Raw genomic sequence first — 25764 nt, 5'->3', positions numbered from 1 at the left:
CCAAAGGCTGTGTTCCCTCAGAGGTCATCTTCAAGGCTTCATGGCGGTGGTAGGTGAGACCAAAGTCCCTCTCACCTGTCCACATACACACATGTTTTCTCTCTCTCCAGCCCCACACTGTTTCTTTTTCTTTCTTAAGGATCTAAGAAGAGAAAGAGGGAAACAGTGTGTGGGGGGTGATGATCTAAAGAGAGAGGGAGGATGGAATTAAAAGGGGAATGGCATGTTGATGATGGTTAAGATCATCAATACCTCTCTCTCTCTCTCTCTCTCTCTCTCTCTCTCTCTCTCACACACACACACACACACACACACACATGCAGAACACACACCATCTGGTATGAGAAAGATGCTGGGGTGACAATAAAGTCGTCAGATGCTTATGACAATGTTGAAGGCTGCATGAAGACCAGTGATGTGGTCCATGGGCCACGAGTTGCCTGCCTCTGCCTTGATGCATGGGTAGGAGGGAATACATGGGAGGAAGTGTTCCTTTGAATCATCAGGGAATGCATGTTGACCAGTTATGGGTGGATGGCTGCTTTATAACGAGACCACTTTTTCTTAATCAGGGAAACCATTTGTCATTTGGACCAAAAAGCTAGTGACTGGAATCCTCTAAAAAGCTATTCTAGGTGCACCCAAGGGTTGGGCGCACCCAAAGGGATCTTAAACACACACACACACACACACATGGCTATATCACAGGCTGGTTCTGAATGTCCTCTTAGCTTCAAAAAACAGTTGGGGAAGTGGAGCGTTGTTTGAGAAACTCGAGTCCAAAGTTCCCTTGGATGTACGGAACTGGTCATAGGATTCTTTCAAACCAGGCCAAAATGTCTGCTGGGCTTCTAATCTACTAGGGGGAGATATATCACAGCCAGAAGATTGTAAAAATATAGGGGAATAGGAGAGGGCAGCTACCAGGCAGTAAGAACACACATGAGGGTAAATCCTATATGCCCACACTGAAGTATCCCCCCCCCCACATGCCACCTCTCCATGCTGAGCCTGAAGCATAATAGGCAGAAACTGGTAAGAGCCATAGAGCATGAGTATGGGAACCCGGCTTGAGGAAAGAACATTAATGCCAGAAGGATAACTTCTAGGAATGGGCGGACAAGTGATGTTTAAGATCGCTAAGATTCTCCAGACATCATCTTGCTGCTTGTCTTTCTGCCTGATTCCTGCTCAGGTTTTTGCAAATGCGATATATGTGCAAATCAACCAGTGTTTCAACAGGAGATTTGCGCAAATCTCCTGAAATTTCTGCAAATTTCCTCCATAGACTAAAGTCTATTGAGGGTCGTTGCACAAATTAGGGAATTTGCACAAATCAAACTGGGAATCAGTAATGAGATGATCGCATGGAGGTGTTTGACCATTTGTGAAAATCTTCAGTGCTCACTTTTGGAGCTTAAAACAGGGCATGCTCGCAAAAACAAAATTGTCATACATCCCTAATGTCGTCTATGGAACACATAATTTCTGGATATTCAGGAGTGGTGTATAGTCAGTCATTGCAACTTCTAGCTGTTTAGCTGTTGTGCCTTATGAGCATTCTAGAGAGAGATACACATTCATGAGCATGAAATAAAAAATGGCAGCTGTGGTAGTGGCCGGTAGTGTGGCAATGAAAGACAGAGGAGCTACAGTGGCTGCAGAGGGCAGATTTCCATCCAAAGGGGCTTGATGGGCAAAATCAGCCCACTACAGATCTGCTTGGCTTTCACTCAATGGTGTGTGAGGCTGTCAGGGGGAGGGCAGCCAGCGCCTGCCACACTTCTCCTCCTTCTGCATCAGTGCATACTCCAGAAAGGCCACATTTCGACATAACTGAAGGGGGAAAGGACAAAAAGGCAGGACACAGCCTAGAAACAAGATTTGCCCTAAGTATATTAGACAATTAAACTGGAAAAACCATTACATTGGAAGCAGACTAAAAATGCACCAGGGAATAATCACACTCAGATTAATCCACTTCAGATTTTTCTAAGGCATATAATGTCATTTATGAATTGCAGAGCTTCATAATGCCACCCATATGGGTAAGTCCACCCGTATGGTTTAGTGAGTTGTATTGTTGCTCTGTTGCACCAGTTCACACAGTGCATAGATCAGCTGTCCCCAAACTGGTGCCCTCCAGATTGTTAAACTACAAGTCCCAGAATCCCCTAGCCATATGGGATTCTGGGAGTTGTAGTCCAACACATCTGGAAGGCCCCATGTTGGTGAAGGCTGGCATTGATACCCAGGACAAAAGAATCAGTTCTCTGTGCCACCCATTTACTGCATGGGCGTGTTATTCTCCCAGTATTTTAACACTTAATTTTAACTTAAATTTAAATTTTACTGTTCTTACTCTGTGTTTTAATCTTATATCAATTTTGCTGCATGGTTTTATCCTGGTTGTGCTTTTTATACTGTATTTTATAATTTTGCTTTTAACATTTTGGTTGTTTTATTATGGTTTTAATTTTTGTGAACCGCCCAGAGAGCTTCAGCTAGTGGGCAGTATAAAAATGTAATAAATAAATAAACAAAATAAATAAATAAATATTATTGGAAAGCAACCAATGGTAAATTTATATGTGAAAATGGCAATGTGGTAGCTGACAAAAAAGTAGTTATTTGTGTGGGTGCTGTAACATTTAAAAAGCTGTTAGCCGATATGCATGCAGCATCTGTCCAGCGGCCCAACCATTCCCTGCTGTCATTCAAACACTGCTACTGCATGGGTTATAAGTGTTATAATTTCCCACAGTCTTCTGAATAAGTGTGTCATCCATAGGTACCCTGTGTCATGTAAATCAGGTGAGGTAGCCAATCACGCATTGTTTCTCCGCTGTGGCACCCCGGTTGTGGAACGAGCTCCCCAGAGAGGTCCTTTCGTCGCCAGCCGAAGACCTTTTTATTCACTCAGTATTTTAACACTTAATTTTAACTTAAATTTAAATTTTACTGTTTTAACTCTGTATTTTAATCCTATATCAACTTTGCTGTGTGGTTTTATCCTGGTTGCGCTTTTTATACTGTATTTCGTAATTGTGTTTTAACCTGTTGGGTGTTTTACTGTGGTTTTAATTTTTGTGAACCGCCCAGAGAGCTTCGGCTATTGGGCGGTATAGAAATGTAATAAATAAATAAATAAATAAATAAATAAATAAATAAAAGAGGAAATGTACCATCAAAAAAAGAGGACACAAATTTGCATTAAATATGCATGTGCCAATTTATATTATAGATGCAAAGTTAGATTCCTACAATTTAAATAGAAATATATAATGCATAATACTGTACTGGGAAAATTGAGACCAGTTAACCTATGTGCCTACTCAGTCTACTGTTAGGGTGCTAAATACTGCATTATGCTGTATCTTACGCTTTTATTTGTGTGAATTGCCCAAAGAGTTTCAGCTATTGGGAGGTATAGAAATGGAATAAATAAATAACAGAGAGTTGATGGGCAATTTCAAGGCCTCTTCTCTCCCTTTGTATGGTTCTTTCTCTTTAAACCAGGTTTGGACTAGAGCTGGACAGCCTATCAAATGGAGGACTGTCCTCTAACACGTAGAACACATGGCCACCCAAAACCAGGTTCAAGACAAACAGAAGTTCAGACGTGTACTTCAAACATTTGGATATGGATTTAAGTCATTTTGCCATGTTGTACTTATAATCATCTATATCAGCCTTCCTCAACCTGGGGCGCTCCAGATGTGTTGGACTGCATCTCCCAGAATGCCCCAGCCGGGCATTCTGGGAGTTGTAGTCCAACACATCTGGAGCGCCCCAGGTTGAGGAAGGCTGATCTATATTAAAAGTCTTCGACTTGAAGCTACAGAAACAGCCTGTTAGTAAGAAACAACAACTGTCTAAGTACAGCTGGGCCTTGTTCAAAGTAAACAAAACAGTTATTTGTCAACCAGAGTTTGTGTGCAGAAGAGTTCTTCTGACAATCGAATCCGTGTTGAGAATGGCTCAGCCAGTTCTAGTGGAAAAATAACTTGTTATTTGATGCAGCTGCTTCATGAATTTACACACACACACACACACACACACCCCTAAGGATGCTTGAATTAAGAGAAAGCTGACTTCACCGTTAGGGATCTGAACACTGACCAAGCATGCTCTATACATTAGTTAATAATTTGTGCCCTGAGAGCTCACATATGCAATAATTTTGTGTATCCTGAAAGCCTGTTTATTCCAAACCAAGATACGCACTTGTGCCAAAAACATGGGAAATTGTGCATTGTCTTTCCCGAGGATGCAATCTTTGAAGGCAAGCTGGCCAGATTTTATCTGTACCATGTGAAGACTCCAGCTGTATGCCTTTGGGTGTGCCTGCCATTCTTATGGAAGGAACCCCATGGCTGTGTTAATCAGCTTGAAGGATCTTAAACCGTAAGAAACATGTCAGCTCACTGTTCTTTTCCAACATTTACAACCTAAATTCCAGTAAAGATCCCATGTCTTTTACTTGACTCTTCCAATGTTACAAAGACGTGTGTGTATTCAACCATTTTCTGGCCATTTTTCTACATTTAAAGCAAAGGTAGCTGTGTTGGCCATTAACAAAATCCAGGTATCCATTTTAGTGTAGTACCTTGATTAGGCCAACCAAAAGATTACACAAAATGTGCAAGCTTTCGAGATATACAGATTTTTCATCAGGCAAAATGCATGCTAGGGTGGGGTGCAGAAAAAGGTGGGGGAGAAAGCTTGACTTGTTGTTGAAGTCATGGTACCTTACAGTGGTCATGTATCATGCAGACACCATGACTTAGGAAGGATCTAGAGCTCCATCAGAAGGGGGGAAATCACACTTCCCTACTGTCGCTTCTCCAGCCCCACTTTCATTTCTTGATTCTTCCTCTTTCAAAAGAGGAAGTAAACAACAAGCACATGGCCCTTTCAGTGGGCTGTTCTGATCACACTGCTTCTCCTGCACACAGCAGGAGATAGCGGCAACGTCCATTTTAAAACATAGATCGGACTTTCTGGGTGGGTGTGCTTTTCCCAGTGCGAGGAAGGCCAGAAGTGGTGGAAGGTGTGCAGGAAGCAGATGTCGTCATGAGAGGGACCTGGAAAAATCCAATAAAATACTCATCTGATGGAGCTCCTACACTTCAGCTTTATAATGGTATTGAAGTGCACTGACAACTGTTGGGGCCCATTGACACATACCATAAATCGTTTTCAAACTGCTTTCAAAGTGTTATATCCTGTTTGGTATAAATCTGGTCTTAGCTAAAGTCTACTTTTCCCCTGCCTTCCCCCACCCTCTCTGTCTCTTTCTTTAAAAAAACATACCCAGCAACAACAAAATACCCGATGAAGAGATCTGGAGTTCTCAAAAGCTTGCACATTTTGTGTGATCTTCTGGTGGGTCTGATGAAGGCATTACACTAATATGCCTTTGGGGATTCTTCTACATCTGTTTTCCCCACCCCCAGACATTAATGGAATGCAGTGTAGGAAGTGTCCCTATGATTTTAGCCTCCTAAGGAAATGTAATCCTCCCTACTATTCAGTTATTCCATGCAAAGTTCCCCATCCCAGATGTGCTGATCTGATTCAGTGCTATTGGCTGGGAGGTGTGTGGAGGGGGGAGGGGGAGTAAGGCTATACCCATCTTGCATTCCTGCCTGCCCCACACTTGTTTGCTTTTGCAGAAGGAGGAGCTGTGAGCCCTGGAAGCTGCCTTCCCTGTAGTTCTACACAGTTAATATCACCTCTTTTGTTATGGTTATATTTGGCTCACTATGATATTGGGACACATTCATAGAAATTAAAAAAGAACAACTGTTGCTAGCAGTTGTCAAAATTCAAACAACTGACACAGTGCAGCGCCTACTGATGGGGCAAAGAGCATGTTGCATGTCCCAAATAAAAATAAAATACCACAGGGAAGAAATATGCCTCCTGCTGTGAGTCGGGGGGGGGGGGGTAAATGCCAGAGCTGACGCTTGTTCAGCTTGGCGGGGGGCGGGGGGATGGGACTGGATTCCAGAGCTAAACATCCCTCGCTGGACATGCCTCTTCAGCCCAATCACCTCCCTTCAATTGGCCCAGCCCTGGGAACAAACAGCAAAAGTATTTGGTCAAATAGCATAATGTGAAAAGATAACTTGATGAAAGCAAGAAGTGCAATGTCAAGGTTTTCCATTTATCTGTGTGAATGGAAGCTTGAATTGGAAAACACAAGCCAGAGTGATGTAGAGCATAACATTTGAGGCTTGGATGTGGAGGATCCGAGTTCAAATCCTCCCTCAGTCACAAAACTCACTGGATGACCTTGGTCAGTCACCAGCTCTCAGTCTAATTCAGCCTTCCCCAACCTGGTACCTTCCAGATGTGTTGGATTGCTACTCCCATCATCCCCAGCTTGGAATGATGGGAATTACAGTTATGGATGGGTGAGAAATCTGCTCCTCCAAGGATTTTTTTAAATAATGGATTTACTCAATTTGCACCTTCTGGAACCAAATACAATTTGCAGTTGGAAATATGTACATTTCGGGTCTTGTGACGGGTTTTGAAAAAGAAAAACAACGTATTTAACAATATCGAGGCAGTAGCTAAATCCTGTCGTTTCTTCCTGTATAATATTGCCAGGATTCAACCATTTTTGTCTGTCTCTTCTGCCAAGACTCTTGTTCACGCACTGGTTATCTCTCGGTTGGACTACTGCAACCTTCTTCTCTCTGGCCGTCCTTCGTCTTACATCAGTCCGCTGGTCTCTGTCCACCACTCTGCCGCTAAGATCATCTTCTTGGCCCGCCGCTCTGACCATGTCACTCCACTTCTGAAATCTCTTCATTGGCTCCCAATTCACTCCAGAATCCAATATAAACTTCTCCTGTTGACCTTCAAAGCTTTTCACGGTCTAGCTCCTGCCTATCTCTCCTCTCTCATCTCACACTATTGCCCCGCTCGTGCTCTCCGCTCCTCTGATGCCATGCTTCTCGCCTGCCCAAGGACCTCCACTTCCCTTACTCGGCTTCGTCCTTTTTCTTCTGCTGCCCCTTACGCCTGGAACGCTCTTCCAGAACACTTGAGAACTACCAACTCAATCACAGCTTTTAAAACTCAGCTAAAAACTTTTCTTTTCCCTATAGCTTTTAAATATTGAGTTTGTTCTGACTCTATACTGTTAGCTTCACCCTACCCGGTGCCTGTTTACACTTCCCTGTGCCTGTTTGCATTCTCTTTCCCTCCTTATTGTTTACTACAACTTTATTAGATTGTAAGCCTATGCGGCAGGGTCTTGCTATTTACTGTGTAATCTGTACAGCACCATGTACATTGATGGTGCTATATAAATAAATAAATAAATAATAATAATAATAATAATAATAATAATAATAATAATAATAATAATAATAAAAGGTGGGATGGGGAAACGATAGAAATGTATAAAATTATGCATGGGAGGACAGGGAAGGACTCTGTTTTAACCTTTGAAGAGCTCTGTCTGGTCAGTGAAGATAATACTGAACTACACGGATCAAGGTTCTGACTCAGTATAAGACTGCATATAAGACTGCTCAGTATAAGGATAGCTTGTTTGAAATACTAGACACAGAGTGTGGCATATATGCATTTTAAAGGGATTATATCAGTTGAAGAGGGGTCCTCAGTACTAGTTTTTTTCCTAATACATTTTATTGGAGGTTATTTTTTAAATTCCCAGTGGAAGTGTGGACACGGGGCTAAATCCAATGTGACATAAGCGGACGTCTGCTAGTGTGTGGGGATGTTCTCCCCTCTACTCCCTCCTACAGTCCTCTGTGACACTACAAAATTTGCTCTGGAAGTTCTCCCAGCTCTATGGAGCAGAGATGGAGGGCATGTGGGGGCTACATCAAAATTCATTCCTCCTGGTTCTGCTGATGGAACCATATCCATAAGTGAAATGACACCATTGGATACCATCTGCAGGCAGCACACTTAAACGCTCTGCTTTTGTTAGCAAAAAAGAACAAGTTACTACATCTTTATTAGATTGTAAGCCTATGCGGCAGGGTCTTGCTATTTACTGTGTATAATCTGTACAGCACCATGTACATTGATGGTGCTATATAAATAATAATAATAATAATAATAATAATAATAATAATAATAATAATATGTTGATACACACACATACACATGTATATATAGGAAAATCAGCGGCCGGCCAGAAACTGATCCTGAGAGAGCATGCAGACCTCAATCCAAGTTTGTCCTCCTGGGTTCTCCTCGTGTCAGCACATGAGCCCAGAAGCAGGTATGGAGGTGCAGTTGCAGTGATCTGTTGTCAAACTATCCCTGTAGCCAAGTGCCCCACGCACCAGTCTTCCAGTTTTGAGTAACAGGATTCAGACGGCACAATAATCCACAATGGGTTAAATAACCCACTGTGAGTTATTGTGATGTGTGGAGGGATTATTTTAAACCACGGTGGGTTATTTTGCAAAAATAATCCACACAAATAACCAGTGGTGTGCCAAGTGGGTTATTTAAGCCATCGTTGGTTATTATGTCGTATGGAGGGCACTGTTGGTTATTTTCGTCAGCTATAGATTCAGTAGGCAAGAGCAGTCAATGCAGCGGCGGCTGCTCTACTCAAACCAACAGAACTCTATTTTCAGCAGCAAGGGATGATGGGAACTGAGAGAAGGAGGGACAGTGGGGGATGAGTAAGGCCTTAGCTAGACCTAAGGTTTATCCTGGGATTGTCCCGGGGTCAACCCTGTTCATGTAAATGACACACAGGGGATCCCGGGAGCAGGCAGGGATGACCCCAGGACAATCCCAGGATAAACCTTAGGTCTAGCTAAGGCCTTAGTCAATTCACTGTGGATTAATAATCCACTCACAATTGCTTATAACCCTCTCACGGTTGGTTATTTCGCTGATCATGTGGGGAGTACCCGCAAAATAACCTGCTGTGAGTTGACTATTAACCCACCTTGACTATTGTGGTGTCTAAACACAGCCAGTGTGTATATCTGAAGGATTGCCTCCTCCCATATGTACCTGCCTGGACCTGAAAATTATCTTCAGGGGTCCTTCTGCAGAAACACCTAGCACAGGAAATGAGGCAGATGGCTACCAGAAAGAAGGCCTTTTCTGCTGTGGCACCCCGGCTATGGAATGAGAAGTTGTCCTGGCACCTGCATTGTACTCCTTTGGGCACCTGGTGAAGACCTCTTTATTTTCCCAATATCTTAACATTTTAGCATCCTAGTCTTTTAGCTCTATTTTACATATGTTATTTTAATTCTGTATTTTAAATCTCTCCATTGCTGCTCAGTTTTATTCTAGTTGTATTTTTTATATTGTGGTTTTAAGCTTCCATATTTTATATATTATGTTGTACCTTATGGTTTTAATTTTTGTGAACCACCCAGAGAGCTTCCTCTATTGGGTGGTATAGAAATTAAATGAAAGGTGAATGGGACAGCTGGCTGCCAAACAGTCTCCTTTCCTGAGCTAGCCAGGCTAGTCTCGGCAGTGGTCTTGTAGCCCCCGGCTCCTACAGGGTGACTTCAGCATACACACTGAGGCCACCCTGTTGTGAGTGTCTCAGGGCATCATGGTCTCCGTGGCAACCATGGGGCTATCCTAGTTGGTTTTCTGGCCCCACTTAATTCAAACCCTTGACCTGGTTTGCTGTGCCAGATAGAATGATGGCGCAGGGGCGGGGCTGTCTATAGTTCCATTGGTAAGATGAGATCACTACCTGGTAAGGTTTAAGGGACTCTGAGTCTCTCCAAGGCCAATTAACATGGTCTGCCCCAGGAAGAGGTCAGAGATAAATGATTTCCTAAGGGCTCTTGAGGATTTTCTTTTCACTCTGATAGGTGATTTTGTTGGTGTTGCGGTAAACCTCTGGTATGTGGAAGTAGCCCAGGTAGTTGCCCAGGTAGCCCAGAATCGCAATGGGACATCCTCTCCCACTTAAGTCAAGTCAGATGATCCTACTGTTTTTTTTTTGTGGGGGGGAGCTGAGGGGTGTTAGTAAAAAAAAATGTGGGAGAAAGTTTTGGCACAGTGCAACCTGCAACCCTTCAGCTAATATATTTTCTAAATGCCTGAAGAGAGCTGCCATGAATCTTGGTTTTGCTCTTCTTCTCTGCACTTCTGCTGACAACCATTCAAGTTGCTGGAATGATTATGTCACGTAAGGATAAATCTCCATACCGAGTTTCCCAATCAAGAATTCTGAACAATTTCCATGAAATAATGCAGAGTGCTGGCTATTCAAGTCATGCGCAAGCAAGCACCTGCTTATGCAGTCTTTCGTATTTTGAAGTTCGGGCAAAAAGTAAACAAGCAGGTGAAGAGGTTGAGATGATGAAAGACAATAGACCATTACCAGAGGCTTAATGGTCTTGTAAAGGAGATAAATGTCTTTGAAGTAGCACCCTTCTAAACCTATGACCCCTGGGATGACCCTTCCTCTCCGATTATGGCATGCAGATCATTGTACACTGACCTGTGGAACGGAAGCAGAGAGAGTACATTCCTTCATGTCAAGCAATGTGCTTGTACACTGTCTATACTCATCTGTAGTCTTTTGTTTTCATAGTTTACTAGTGTGAGATTAGCACATTGATGTAGCTTTATATACTGTAATGTCCATTTCCCTTTTTAGAGAGTTCAACTTTCAGGATCTTTGTTGCTGCTGTTATGGCTTGAAAAATGGTGTGAGGACCACAAATATTGGTGTTCCTTGTGAATTGCTTTGCTTCCTACCATCAACTAATTCACCATGGTTAGAATCCTTGGTTCTAAAATAGCCCTCAAGCAAGTGTTTGTGCACTGAACATTTCTCTCTCTCCTGTAATCTCCAGGCTAGAGGTGTATTCCCACAAGAACTCCAATGCTTACATATTTACAAAGTTACTGTTGGTGGCTTGGTTTGTTTTTCCCCATGGTCATAGAATCATAGAATCATAGAATAGCAGAGTTGGAAGGGGCCTACAAGGCCATCGAGTCCAACCCCCTGCTCAATGCAGGAATCCACCCTAAAGCATCCCTGACAGATAGTTGTCCAGCTGTCCAACTATCCCTGACAGATAGTTGTGGTTCAGTGTTATGTCTGAAATTAGCAGTAGATGTTCTAGCGGTAGTTCCATATGGTCCACTGGAAACCTGGGACATGGTGTGTCATGTTTATCTACCCAGATGCCAGTAGATGCCAGTCCACACACTTTTGGATACACATATGGGCACATGACACAACATACAGCGAGAAGGATATGAGATTTGATGCTCCACCACATATAGAATCACTGGTCAGCAAGTAGGTGAAGAACTGGTTCATTACTGAACAACAGCCCTGTATTTACTAAGTAATATTAATTTATATTTGACCAATGTGTTTTACTGGTTCATTGCCAGGATGCCCATGTATGTGGGGCCAGCCCTTTTGTGGTTCCCTCTTCCATTTTCTTTGCTTTGGACCGTATCCATTGATTTTGTGTACAGCAAAAACAGGCTCCTGTATTGTTTATGGCATATTTATACCACCCAATAGCTGTAGCTGTCTTGGCAGCTCACAAATGCATGGGCAGGCACTGCTCTCTCAGAGAATCTGCATTTCTCTGAGTTTCCAATAAGCTAATTGCTACACCACACCGACCCTCGAACTTTTGTTTCAGCAAGACACATTCAGGATGGTGGGACTTGTGCTCTTGTGCTCTCCACATCTCTGCCAGCCTGCTTCACAAAACGGATGTAATTCATAATTCATCGAATGAACTGAGAACACCTCGCTAGATCCATGCAAGCTGAGAAAATGTGTCCAAAGGGATTTCCCTCCAGAAATCAGAGCATTTGTTTGCTTGACTTCATACATATTTAAACTTCTACCCACTGTTTCCCTTATTGACCGATTACAGCAATTATTATTATTATTATTATTATTATTATTATTATTAATGCAAAAATAAAATTCTGATGACGCTGAATGAAATCAAGCATGCTCAAAGCCAGAGAACATTCTTGAAAATAAATTCCCTTTGGGCAGAAACGTAGAAAATTGGGTGATTGTGCGTGTCAATGTGATGGAAAACAAATAAACAGCTCAGTAGTGTTCTGCTAATCTGCTATAGAAACTGTCCACAATTGCGTGTCAGTGCGGTCACTTGCCATGTGTGCAACTGCAGGAAACAGATTGTCCCCAAATGAATTGCTTTCAATTTCTTATCAACATTCCAAAGCCTGGCTTCTTATTGACCTTCCAAAGCCAATATACGTTTTTATTTTGTTTTGAATACTAAGGATTAAATGCTTCCATGTAAACCACTCTTCCCCAACTTGGCACCCTCCAGATGGCCAAGCTGGCTGGGAATGATTGGAACTGTAGTGCAACGTTTCTGGAGGGTGCCAGTTCTGAGAAGGCTGATGTAAATTCTATCTTCCAGATGTAGTGATTTCTAAGAGGGAGAAGGGTTCTGATGGATTCACAGCTCACCCACCCACTCCTCTACCCACAAGGATGGCCCCAATCAGTGGAAAGGCATCTCTCATTGTGCATTATTCTGTATGAGTGGAGCTCCCTTTTCTGTTAAGGCAAATGGATAAACCCACCTACACAAGTCCTGCCCATGTACATTGGAGCACCGGATGGGTGGGTGGGGTGTATGTTTCTTAAATCTGGCACATGCTCTTAACAAATCCTGTATCTATCTGATATTGTAGGGTGACCATATGAAAAGGAGGACAGGGCTCCTGTATCTTTAACAGTTGTATGCGCCTTCTGCTCTATTTTCCACGACAAAATAAGACCCAGCAAATCCAGTTTTTTTTTTATTGAAGAGAAACTTGCTGCTATTTCCTACTGTGTGCAGGAAAAGCTGCGCAATAAAAAATGCCCACTGAATGGGCCATGTGGTTGTTGCTGCTTCCTCTTTCTTCCCAGTGTGAAGAAAGAGGAAGCTGCTCGTTCCTATTGTGGGACAAAGTAACAGTAGGGAAATGTGTATTTCCCCCATCTGATGATGCTCTAAGAGGCTGTAGACATCACCAGTTCCTGTCAAGGACGCTGCTGAGAGCCCCAGGTAAGAGAGAAAACTTAGTGGAGATAATTTTTAAAAGAAACACACAAAGAAGTGTGACTCTGAGCATGTGCAAAGTATATGTCCTTCCTTACCAAACAACCACAGCACAGTTCACCCCATGCAGATGCAATTCTAGGAATGGCTCTTGGTTTCAACATCCAGGTATGGCTGTAATTTAACCACTTCTTCACTGAAAAGTAATTGTTTAGCTATTGCCCCCTGCTTCCAAAAGACAGTCAAACAAGTCTACACCTCTCATACCAGACGTCTGAGTTGTAAGGCTGCATAAAAGGTAGACAGCATAAGCAACGGTCTCACAATTTTTCCAATCTGAAGCAAACAGTTATCAGCTTCAGTCTGGTATAAACAACAGCACACGGTAAGCAGAAAAGAGATGCAATTATTCACGTACATCAGAAGCCAGCCAGAAGGCGGCCGCCTGGATCTCTGGATCCTCTGCTTTAGCCTCCTTAGAAGTTTGTAATGGGAGCAAGAAGAAGCAACTCAGCAAGTAATGTGCATATATAAGTGCAGGACTTTTTAGTCTTCACAACAAAGAGTTCACTAATCGCTGTGGGCTCAACCAGAAAGAAGAAGGAAGTATCTGGCTCTTTAAATGAAAAATGACTTTTCTCTGCAATCACAACCTGTCAATAAAGTGCTTATTTTCTGACATGTCAATTAGGTGATTCAAAAGCCAGATGACCGTTGCCTTCCATTTAGTACCTCTCAGCTGGGTTAAATGTCTTAAGTGTTTACCCTTTATGACCAGTGGCTTGTATCTGGTCTTAGTCAAGCTGTGCTCTGCATGACATGTTTGCCTGTAAGTTCTCTCGGTAACGTTAGCCATTATTATCAGATTCTAAAAGGAACGGTGGGGCTGGGACAGTGTTTTTGCTGACAGCGCTGGGCGCGGCTTTGTTTTACAGTGGAGCAGGGCAGAAATATGGAACAGATGAGAAGCATTCTCGTGGATTTAAGCAGCCTGTAATTTAAAGGGCTGTCACTAAATGGGATCATGTATCTGTATTTGGTACTTCAAAGAGAACCTCAGCAGTGCAAGACCAGTTATTAGCACAGAATACTTTGTCCAGAATCTAAAGCCTTTAAAAAAGAAAAGAAAAAAGATTTGATTACACACACACACCATCATGCTGAAATTAATCTGTCTAATTTTTTTAAAAAAATAATAATAACAAAATTGGATGTGATCATTGTGGGTGATCAGATGTTACTGGATCTCAACCTTGTTAAGGTTCCTTCTCAATGGGTTTTCATGGTGTCAAAATGCACCCCTCCATCCAAAATATTTACACCACTGGATAAATATGCATCCCTGGATCTATATATACTGCCAGTGGTTTTTGGATCCACAGTGGGTGGTGTTTTTTCATATTGCCATTCCTGTTGCCAATCATAAGAATTTGTTTTTGGATGACATGCTTTTGAAATGTTATCACAAAGACCTGTGTGTTTACAGTGAGGCCTCTTTATTTATTTTATGTGTGTATGTATTAGGGGTGTGCAAAATGGGTCTTCTCTGCCTTGAAAGTCAATCCAAAGCTTTGTTGAGGTGATTCTCTGCCCTGATTTCAGAGCAGCTCCCCTTACTCCGCTCCGTCGGATTACCAGTTCGAGAACTGCCTGTTTTCGGATAACCGCTCATCAATGGAAATTAATCAAATGCTTACAGCTCCCTCATTTTTAAAGATAGATAAAACTTGGCACTGTGATAGCTCTTAATGGGGGCTTTAGCCTTGCCAAGTTTGAATCAGATCTGTTCATGCTTTGATTTTTAGGAATTTTTTTAATGAAAATTAAAAATGCTTACATCTGCGTATTTTTTAAAGTTAAAGAGATGAAAATTGGCACGGTGATAGCTCTTAAGGATGGCTTTAGGCTTGCTAAGTTTGTATTAGCTCCATTCATGCCTTGTTTTAGGAATTTTAATATATATATATATATATATATATATATATATATATATATGTGTGTGTGTGTGTGTGTGTTTTTATACTGTTGTTTGTTTTATACTTTGAATTGTCTTCATGGTTTTAATTTTTGTGAACTGCCCAGAGAACTCTGGCTATTGGGCAGTATAGAAATGCAATAAATAAATATGCCATTTTGTGTGGTGTGTGTGTGTGTGTGGCACACTATAATTAAGTAGAAATACCATGCATCTGACCATAGTGGGGAAGACTGTGTCTGTCCAGGAGGTGCTAAGTGATGATGGGCAACTTCACGGCCCCTGCTGCTCTCCCTTCTCATGGTTCTTTCTCTTTAAACTGGACAGTCCATCAAATATACAGGATGCCTTCAAATACAGGACAGTCTTTGTAAAGTAGACTCTACATCGACCACAAATGTCATGTTTATTTAAATAGAACATGAGCAAGGTATGCAGGATTGAACTCTCAATGTTCTGTGAGGAACAAAGATCATAGAAGATGATCCCATGTATGGGCTCCCCTAAGGTATTGTACCCTATCACTAGGCCATAGCTCAGTAGCAGAGTACATGCCTTTCATGCAAAAGACCCCAGGGTTCAATCCCTTCCATCTCCAGTTAACAGGATCAAGGAAAGACCTTAGGTGAGATTTTGGAGAGCTACTAACAGTTAGAGTAGAAATACTGGGCTTGATGGACAAATCATCTCACCTGGTAGAAGGCAGTTTCTTATGTTCTAATGAGTCAGGTATATGTATTTATATGAAGGAACCTGGTTATAAAATAGCAACACCCTTCTTTTTTAAATGTCCAAACTTAAAACCCAAAATAAACACACTAATTCTAAACACATTGACTAGGAAATAAGTTCAATTCCTTTTAATGAAAGATGAATTTATACCTGAACACATTCAAGGGATTAAGGGCACAATCCTATGCATATTTACATGTGGAAATGTCCTACAATTCCCAGCATTCCCTAGCCAGCCATGCTGGAAGTTGTAGGACTTTCCCCATCTAAACATGCATAGGATTGCAGCTTAAATTGTTAGCTCATCAAGGTTTTTTTTCCTCATGTAAGGGTTAAATTGGCTTTTGTAGGCTGACCATATGAAAAGGAGGACAAGGCTCCTGTATCTTTAACAGTTGCATAGAAAAGGAATTTCAGCAGGTGTCATTTGTATATATGGGGAACCTGGTGAAATTCCTGCTCCATCACAACAGTTAAAGCTGCAGGGTGACCAGATTTAAAAGAGGGCAGGGCACCTGCAGCTTTAACTGGTGCGATTTCACCAGGTTCTCCATATATACAAATGACACCTGCTGAACTTCCCTTTTCAATACAACTGTTAAAGATACAGGAGCCCTGTCCTCCTTTTCATGTGGTCACCCTAGCTCTGCAATTTGAATGTAAACTTACCATTGATTTAAACTCTGTCTTAGCAATGCTTAGCAATCATGGCCATGTTCCAAAGGGCCCTTTCTACACCTAAGAGTTATCCTAGGAAAATGGAGGGATTGTCCCTGCCTGCTCCTGGGATCCACTGTGTGGCATTTGGATGCACAGGAACGATCCCGGGACGATCCTGGGGAGAAAGGCAGGTGTAGAAACGGCCTGTGGCAGGGAATGCTAGATAGCAGGCAAGAGACCGAGGGCCACATTAGATGTGATGAGGCTGTTTTGAACTTGGATTTCCCAACATCTTTTTAAATTCTTTTTGTGGACCTAAAAGCAGCTTTAGGTGGTGGTGGTGAGAATGTTATTAGTACCACAGTGTTGGAAGAAGGGGCGTTTAATCCTTTACCCTGCAATATTTCCCTGATTCATATCCTCCTTCTCAGCCACTATTAGTTCAGGAGACGCGGAAACACAGGTACTGTATTGTACCTGCCCCATGGATAAGCACAGTTTTGGGTGTCTGTGAAACAGTGCCGAGAGGAAGGGTCATCCTCTCTACCCCACCATGGCTCAAGTCCAATTCTCTCCTACACGTACTCAAACCATAGCTACTTTTAACCCAAGAAAAACATATCAGGAGACCCAGAGATCTCTTAGATTAAGGGAAATTGTGTTTCATTACCTGGGGTTTGCTTCCTGCTTCCCTTGTGCAATCAAAATGGGGCTGCATTACTGAGGCAGAAAGGGGTGACCCATGATCTGTAACTGAAACCTTCTCCTCCTCTCTGTTCTGATAATATTGAATGAGACCGCGCCCTCCAATGCAACTTACCCTGTACATGGTAGGAAATCTCAACATATTTCAGCAGAAGTTTTTTTTAAAAAAATTGAATTACCAGGGGAAGGTATGGGAGATGTTCAGGAGGTTGACAAAACAACCTGTGAACTTCTGTGAGTGCGAGCATGCATGTGAGGAAGCCCCCTGTCATAGATTTTTCCACATCACATCTAGTTTCGCCCTCAGCTATAGACCATGAAGCCCTAGCTCAAATCTTGCCTCTGCCATGACTTATTTATGTATTTATTATTTCAGCTGGTTTTTCATATGTGATCTGTGTTTATGAAGGAACTGTTAGGGGCTTCTGCTTTCAAGCATAGCCATCTTCTTGGGAGGATCCATGGTGCTTACATAGGGGCTGAGCTGCAGAGGGAAGGGGAAATCCATTCCACCAGTGGTTTCTATTCCACCGGCAGACGGTGGAATAGAATGGACCCCTAGTGTCCATACAAGGGACACTTCCTGTATTTAAAGGGCTCTCGAGGGACAGTGTTTTGAAGGTCCAAGTCCTGTTTAAAGACAAAGAACCATAAGAAGGGAGAGGCAAGTGTGGCTGGATGGCATTGTAGTGTGCCCATTGGGCAGCCACTGTAAAGAAGGCTAACTCCATGTTAGGCATTATAAGAAAAAGGAATTGAGACTAAAACTGCCAGTATCATACTGCCATTATACAAATCTATGGTGTGAACACACTTAGAATACTGTGCACAGTTCTGGTCACTGCACCTAAATAAAGATACTGTAGAGCTGGAAAAGTGCCATAATGGCAACTAACATGATTAAGGGGCTGGAGCATCTCCCCTATGACGGAAGGTTACAACAGCTGGGATTGTTCAGCTTGGAAAAAAAGGAGGCTAAGGGGAGACGTGATAGAGGTGTGCAAAATTATGCATGGCATGGAGAATGTGGATAGGAAGACATTTTTCTCCCTCTCTCATAATACTAGAACCTGAGGTAATCCCATGAAGCTGATTGGTGGGAGATTTGGGATAGATAAAAGGAAACACTTCTTTACACAGCACATACGTAGTTAAACTACCACAAGATGTGGTAATGGTCACCAGTTTGGATGGCTTTAAAATGTGTTTGGATAAATTCATGGAGGGGAAGGCTATCAATGGCTAGTCATGATGGCTCTGTGCTCCCTCCAGGGTGCTGTTGCACCATGTCCTGCTTATGGTTCCCTGGTCGACAGTTGGTTGGCCACTATATGAACAGAGTGCTGAACTAGATGGACTCTTGGCTTGATCCAGCAGGGCTCTTCTCATGTTCCTAAGTTGCCCACCCACAGTAATCACCTGGACAACAGACTGAGAAGGCACACAGATCAGCAGGTCACAATCTTCCCATGATGAGGCGAGATGTATTGTATTTTCATTTAAATTATAGCAAGTTGTCCCAAATTTACATCTGTGCCTATAAGTCAGCATGTGCACCTTTCATGTCAATCTATCATCTTTTGTGGTGATGCATTTTGTCTTTCCTTTTCCTTATTTTATTGGTAATGCAAACACACCCACCATATTTGTAACCATATACTGGCTTCCCTTTCTAGCTGATGCTACGAAAACAGACTAGTGTTTTAAACTAAACCAATACAGTAGGCTGACCACGCCTCAAACCAAACTTCCCAGTCTCACAAGGAGGTCAAATTGCTTCTAGTGGATTTACAGAATTCCCCCCAAACAAGCACAAGCAAGTCAGTCAGAGTGTCCCATTTCAATGGAAAACCTCCTCGGGGCAGAAGAGGCTGGAGAGTGTAATTGCTGCTTGAACCTTTTGGCAGAAACATTGCATGCATCACATGCACATTAGACACAGTGAAGTCAAAGTGTGGGGCCAGCACATCTGCAGGGAGCCCCAAAATAGCCCTGCAAGTAAATTAGTAGGTTGACTTGAACGGGAGCCCTTTGCTGCAAGAAACATTAAGAGATGAATCCAGATACTTTTGGACTACAACTCCCATAAACCTTAGCCAGAATGGCCAATAGTCAGGGAGTATGGGAGCTGTGGTTTCAAACATCTGGAGGACCACCAGTGTGCTGACCCTGCACTAGGGGCATGTGGTTAGGACATTTCCTAGATATTAGGATATCTAATATCCTCGTATGAAACCAATGTACTTGCATTTGATGGAAAATGTCAAAGAGCCCACAGAGATGCAATGCCAGTGATGTTGCTTAGTTGGGTTGCCCAGTTCTCTGCCTTGAATTTCATTAGTAACCCTCAAAGCCACTTTTAGATACTTATGTTATCTAGATATGTGCAAGTGAGGGATGGACAAATCGGTCAGTTTTGGTTCCACTCAGTTTCTCATTTCACCAATCTTAAATATGGTTCATCCTGAACTTTGAGAACAGACACACACACACACATGCATTTTTGTGCATATTACTCCCAACTAATGCAATTTTGTATACAATTTTGCCTTCTATACATGTTCTGCAAACTATTTTCTTAAAAGACTGTTTTGAACTTTGTATTCACCAATATATGGGATTTTGTGTGCACTTTCCCCTAATATATACATTCTTGTACACCTGATTTGACTGGAGAGCTCTACTGCATAAATTCGGAGAAGAGCGAATTTCGAAGGATCATTGAGTTTCAATTTGTGTATTGGTTCAAAAGTGCAGAATGAGGAAAGTTTGCATTAAAGTGTGAACTGAATAGATTTCTCCCCATCCCTAATGCAATAGACATCTTCAGGGTAAAGATTGTAGCTCCATGACTGTCCACAGACTTTGCATGTCTAAGCTCCGGGCATCGCCAGTGAAACAGTCTCAAGCACAGGACTGTAAATAATGTTTCTTTAAAAGCATCTCATTCATTGGTTGCAGTAATTGCTTCAGAACCTTTTGTTGGATTAAAATGGTGCCATCTATTTAACCAGGACAGCAGGTTTTTAAAAAATATCTTTTCTATTAAAAAAAAAACCTGTTTCAAACCGAAGGGTGGCAGGTGCCATCTCAGAATCTCTCATTCTTTTTCATACAGGAGGGAAGGTCTCTTCTAAGAGGCTAACTACTGTGATGATATTATTATTATTATTATTATTATTATTATTATTATTATTATTCCTATGAGCCAGTGAGAACCAGTGTGGTATAGTGGCTAGAGTGTTGGACTGGGAGTTGGGAAATCCAGGTTCTAGTCCCCACTCGTCCATGGAAGCTCACTGGGTGATTTTGGGCCAGTCACAGGCTCTCAGCCCAACCTACCTCACAGGGTTGTTGTTGTGGGGATAAAATGGAGAGGAAGAGGATTGTGTATACTGTCTTGGGTTCCTTGGAGGAAGAAAGCTGGGATATAAATGCAATAAATATATAATTAAAAGATAACAAAGGAAATGGAGTCATGGGCAAGCAGGGGAAGAAGACATGATTATTTCAATTGCACATATTTTGGCTTAGGTACACTAAGGTATAGTGACAAGGGGAAAGATCCAAAGGCTTCCTAGAAAATGCAGGTTCTGAGGAGGGAAATAAAGGAAATAAGGGAAGGGGCTGCATAGAGGTGTTCTGAGAGCCAGGTCCAGGCATAAGTAGGCAGCAAAGGAAACTGGGCAGAGTCATGTCAGTGAGCAGGAAACCTCTGGACAGCTGAGTTGGATGAGTGAACGTTACAGGAAGGATATGTGCACGGATCATCTAGAAACAAAGAAAGAATGCCTCTTGTTTAATTCATATGTAAATGTATGGAAATTAATTCAATTGATCAGCTATAGATCATATGCTTTAATCAGGTCTATAGACCTAAAGCACCTCATGCAGCAGCCTTACTAAACGTAAGCGGGTCTGAGTCTGATGGTGCTAGGATGGGAGAGCACCTGAAATATGACTCCCCCACCCCACCCTACGTTCTGTTGAAGTAGAGCTGGGACAGAAACACAATAAATGCATTTTACCTGCTGTCCCAAACATACTCACCCAGGAGTGAGACTCATTGAACACAGTGGAGCTTACTCCTGAGTATACATGCCTAGGATTGCATTAAGCAGATGGCCATTCTACACACATGTGCTTGAAAATACATGCATATATAAAGCTTCATCCCACGTACCTGCTTCCCTTGGATTATCCCCGTAGCGCTAAGCTTTCACGGTTGTTGTTTTTGTTGCTACCGGGCGACAGCGATCCTTTGCATGCCAGGAAGTGAGTTTGGGGGGGGGATGTAAAAAACCATAAAAAAATCAATGGATGACCCAATTCAATTCAAATTTGGTATGCTTAAAGCTCTCCCTAATATGTATTACTGTGCCAATTTTGGTGTCTTTATTTTTAAAGCTTACACAGATGTAAGCATTTGTTTAAAATACTGCTCCTGTGCCCCAGCGGTGGCTCGGAAGATACGCTCAAAAAGTAGGGGCTAAATACGGTGAATCTTTTTGCTTTATTGCACAATTAAGGCAGGATGCATGGGAGTACTTCACAATCAAAGCAGATTATAAGGTGGAAAACTTCTGAGTCCTTTGCATGCAGTTCGCAGTGATTGCACAGTATAATGCTGGTGTGATAAAGCTCATAATGTGAGGATCAACACAAACTATATTAGAGAGTTTAAAATATATCATCAATGTATGGATTTTTGTAGTTGAAGCAGAAAAGATAATCCATTTCCTATCATATACCATTGACCCATAACTTCCCAAAGTTACAATCCTATGCACAGTTACTTGAAAGTAAATCTTTCTGAGTTTAATAGGGTTTGCTCCTGAATAAATATGGACAGTTTGGGTTGCAAGTGTGTGTTTTCAAACAGCCTTGGATGTGGGAATTCATTCGATTAACTTGAATGCTTCCCGATATTATACTCGCTCGGTTGCCTGAGCTTGGCCCACTGGAGGTATTATCCCTGCTTTCCTATAAAAATGATTTCCACATTCCATGTTCCAATTACTCTGAAGGGCATACCTATGTTTCCAATAAAATCATGCTAGGATGTATGCTGACTTCTAAATACTCCCCTACATGTGTTTCTGATCACACAATGAAATTTTTATGGTCAAAATAATGCACTAAGTGGAGCCTCAATAATAGTTTAAAGCCTTTTTTTATTTACATATAAATCTCAAAATTAAAAAAAAATGCAGAAAGAAAAGAAAAAAAGGAAAGAGAAGAGAAGGAGCACCTGAACACTCAATAAACTAGCAACCTTCAATCTGAGTTCGTCCAAAATGGTCCCACTGAAATCACGGGGATTTTTCTGGAATAAGGAGGATCAAGACTGCAGCCTAAATGATCTCATTTTCATTTTAGCCTGATACAGGAGAGACGAAGGCTAAGGCGACATTGGAAGAAAACCTGGGATGAATCTGATTGAACTTGGACACGAATGCAGTTGGAGACCCACTCCATGGCAGTGAGGGCAGCAAAGAAAGCCTACATCTCTGCCACCATTACACCCCCACAGAATAGACCAGCAATGTTTTCCTTCACAGTGTGAGGCCTTCTTTGCCAGGATGCTGGAGCCAGAAGAGTCAGAGGTGGGATCTACACTAATGGTTTATAATGATAAGGAAGGGTTGCGATAACTTATTGGGGCACACGACGCTATGTTTCTTACATTTTATCGTCGTCGTATTCTCCTTCCTTCTTTCGTTGTATTTCTTCCATTGCAATGTTTAAATATTTATTTATTTATTTATTTATTTATTTATTACACTTATATACCGCTCCCATAGCCAGGGCTCTCAGGGCGGTTTACAGAAATTCTAAAATTGAGAATCTAAATAGCGTTGCAAGTGTTCGTATGTGACCCTTACTTCAGAATTGTTGTATCTGACTGACTTTTGAATCGTCGATTGTCAGCCAATTGCTTTCAAGGGGGCGTGGATACTTCCTTTTGATGCCTAAATCAACTGCTTCTGCTGCGTTTGTTTGAGAAGAGGAAGTGGGTGAATCACTGAACAAACCAATGAAGGGAAACTCAAACTTACAACGTTAGAAGATACAGTGTGTCCCGGCTTAATGAATTAATAATGGGAAGGAGAAAGGTAAGTAGCGTTATAATGCCTGAGTGTGCCCCGTGATGTTTTAAACCGGCAGAACATATAACGTTATCAGAAGAACTAAAAAACATGATAAACACTGGTGTAGATCTCCTCAGAGATTCACTGTGAACAACCTGCCTCATCCTTCAAGAATAACGTCACCCAGATTTGCCTTGATCTGGCTTCTAATACTGGGGCACGTCAGGTGGCTATAACCTTGACACAGGCTTGTCTAGTTGGCTTGGCTTCTGTTCACCTTGTGCATCTCGAGCTGGTGTCCAGCGTGTCCAGAGAGCAGAAGCTACCACTTGTCTGCTTGACTCTTGCCCTTCCTGGCTAATTAAATCAGTCAGAATGTGACCGGCTACATGGTAAAGAGAAGTGAGTGACGCCTCCTTGTGGGAAGGGCATGCTCTCGCTTGTTTAAAGGAGGCAGCAATGTGAACTTTATTAAAGAAACCATTCCTTGACTCAACAGATTTGGGAAGTGATAGGCCAGTCTCAGGCATTCCTCCTTGGTCAAGACTATCGAGAGAGTGGTGGCCATGCAACTCCAGGTGAATTTGGATTATACTGATTACCTGGATCCATTTCAAACAGTCATTTTGACAAGCTATGGGCCTGAGATTGTTTTGGTCACCTTGGTGGATGACCTATACCAGGGATTGGATTGGAGGAGCACAGCTGTGCCTAGGCTTTGTAGGCACAGGTTCCAGTCCTTCTTGTCCAATTGTGTCCAGAAGGTGGTGTTGGAGACTACTGTCTGGCACCACAGCCCTTGGCCTATGGTGACCTGCAGGGTTCTCTCTCGTTGTCTTATTTTACATCGATATGAAACCATTGGGAGAGGTCACCTGGAGCTTTGGAGTGAGATGCCATCCATATGCTGTTGACACTCAGCTTTATTGTTCTTTGTTACTTGACTCCAAGAAACATTGGCATCCTTGAATGCTGCCTATGTTTGATAATCAGCTGAGTGGAAGTAAAAAAAAAAAAAGAGAGAGAGAGATGAAATCCTGACAAGGCAGAGGTGCTTTGGTCATGACAAAGCCTGGCTCGTGGATTGGGAGGCAACCTGTTCAGGATGGGGTCACACTCCCTCTACAAAGATCAGATTTCTGGCTTGGGAGTGCTCCTGGATCCTACACTGTCCCTGGATTTTAGATGTCAGCAGTGGCAAAGAGCGCATTTGCACAACTCCATTTAGTCTGCCTTCAACAGTTAGCAACTGGATAGCAGACAGAGCAAGCATGTAGGTCACCTGGTTACTGTCTTCCCCACTCTAGTGAGATGTATTGTATTTCTATTGAAATTATAGTAAATCCTTTCTAAATGTGCATCTATACATATAAATAGCAAGTGCAAACAGGGCTGGCCTTTAGATAACTTGCACCTCAGGTGAGGAGTGCCTTTCGTGCCTCCACCCATGGTCAACTTTCTGGCTACCCAGAAAGTTTATGGGGCCTAGTGCAGGTGTGATGTTGGCATGCCCTGAGTTCAACTTGGCTCTGCTTGATGCCCCCCCTTCAGATCAGCGTGATGCACCCTTCAACTCAGTTTGGTTCCCACCTCAGCTCAGTTTGGCTGAATTTGGTTTCTCCCTCAGCTCAGTTTGGCACACCCCTCAGCTGAGTTTGGCTCCCCCTCAACTCAGTTTGGCAGCCCCCTCAGCTTGATGCCCTGGGTGACTGCCCAGCTCACCCACCCCTAAGGCCAGCCTGAGTGTGTGTGATACATTTCCTCTTTTTCAGCAATGGAAGTGGCCATCCTATGTGTGCCTGGGTGTGTACTTAGCCTCTGGATATAAATGAAAGTCTTTCGTGATTCTGACTACTACTGGAATATCCCTAATTATACAATACTATCCCTTCAGAAGCACCCCCTGAAACAATATTGTGCCACTAAACACACACACACACACACACACCCCAGTTCATACTATGGAAGTTAAGATGATGTTTGAAGGGGTAATTCTCTGTTCACACTCTCATAGTAGCTGCTATCTAGCTTGCTCACTAAGTTTTTCCTTTGCAACAAAACAATGCATGGTCTCGACAGTGCCTATAAACAAGGCCTGCAGTCAGTGCTGTGTAACATAATATCCCCCCCCCCCCCCGGCAGCTCTACTGTCATTCTTATGTCAGATTTCCACAGAAAATCCTTGTAATGTAAAACAGGTCATTGGAATATGGCATGGTGTTTCTCCCCCTACCACCCCCGCATCCCGCCATCCGTGTTTCGAGTTACTTACCGGGAGGTGTCACTTCAAATCCATGTGGGTTGCCGAGAAAGCTGACAGTTTTCCACAAGCTGCGTGTTTTCATAGTTGGAGGAAATAGATGCTAAACACAATGTCATCTAGATGGAGAATAATGGTTCTTAAGTGTTCCCTGTTGTTTGCAATAAATATTTTTAAACCGCAGCCCATGACTGGCCTTGCCTGTTTTAAATGACTGATAATGTGAAACTTGTCATAATTCCTAGCCTATGAGGAACAGCAAAGAAGCGCAAATTAACATTCTGGGAT

This window comes from Elgaria multicarinata, chromosome 7, assembly GCF_023053635.1.
Source record: "Elgaria multicarinata webbii isolate HBS135686 ecotype San Diego chromosome 7, rElgMul1.1.pri, whole genome shotgun sequence".
In the NCBI taxonomy this organism is placed as follows: Eukaryota; Metazoa; Chordata; class Lepidosauria; order Squamata; family Anguidae; genus Elgaria; species Elgaria multicarinata.
This window is presented reverse-complemented; position numbering follows the sequence as displayed.